This window comes from Mastomys coucha, unplaced genomic scaffold (genome assembly GCF_008632895.1).
Source record: "Mastomys coucha isolate ucsf_1 unplaced genomic scaffold, UCSF_Mcou_1 pScaffold22, whole genome shotgun sequence".
In the NCBI taxonomy this organism is placed as follows: Eukaryota; Metazoa; Chordata; class Mammalia; order Rodentia; family Muridae; genus Mastomys; species Mastomys coucha.
The window spans coordinates 234250052-234250453 of NW_022196905.1; the positions used below are offsets into that span (position 1 = coordinate 234250052).

Here is a 402-nt window from a genome sequence, read left to right on the forward strand (position 1 = left end):
CTTATCACCATCACCGCTGGCAAAGCCTTGGTAGGCCATGTCGAAGAATGCGAAGAGGTTCTTTTTCTGGGAAGGAACAAGACCAGCAATTGAGGCAGGCCACCTGCAGATGCCCAGCTATCGTATGTGCTATTAGCACAGTGCTTGCTTACTTCACCCGAACACAGCCAACAGCTTCTTCACACGCGGCAGTAGGGAAGATGTCTGAATTCCAGAGTTAACTTATCAACATACTTTAAAAGTTTTTAAAATACTTATATGGCTATGGTTCCTCAAAAAGAGAACTTTAATCTCTGGGGTAGGAGGCATCCCTAAGGCCACAGTGGTCTGGGATATTACTTTTGGGCAGGACTAGCATCAGTCTTCCTTCCTTCCTTCCTCCCTCCCTCCCTCCCTCCCTCC

General features: G+C 47.8%; 1 protein-coding gene across 1 annotated transcript in view; it reads right to left on the bottom strand.

Annotated features, from left to right (window-relative positions):
* Got2 (glutamic-oxaloacetic transaminase 2) overlaps positions 1-402 on the bottom strand; it is a 31480-nt gene that overhangs the window by 11767 nt on the left and 19311 nt on the right. The gene's annotated exons all lie outside the window — the stretch shown is intronic.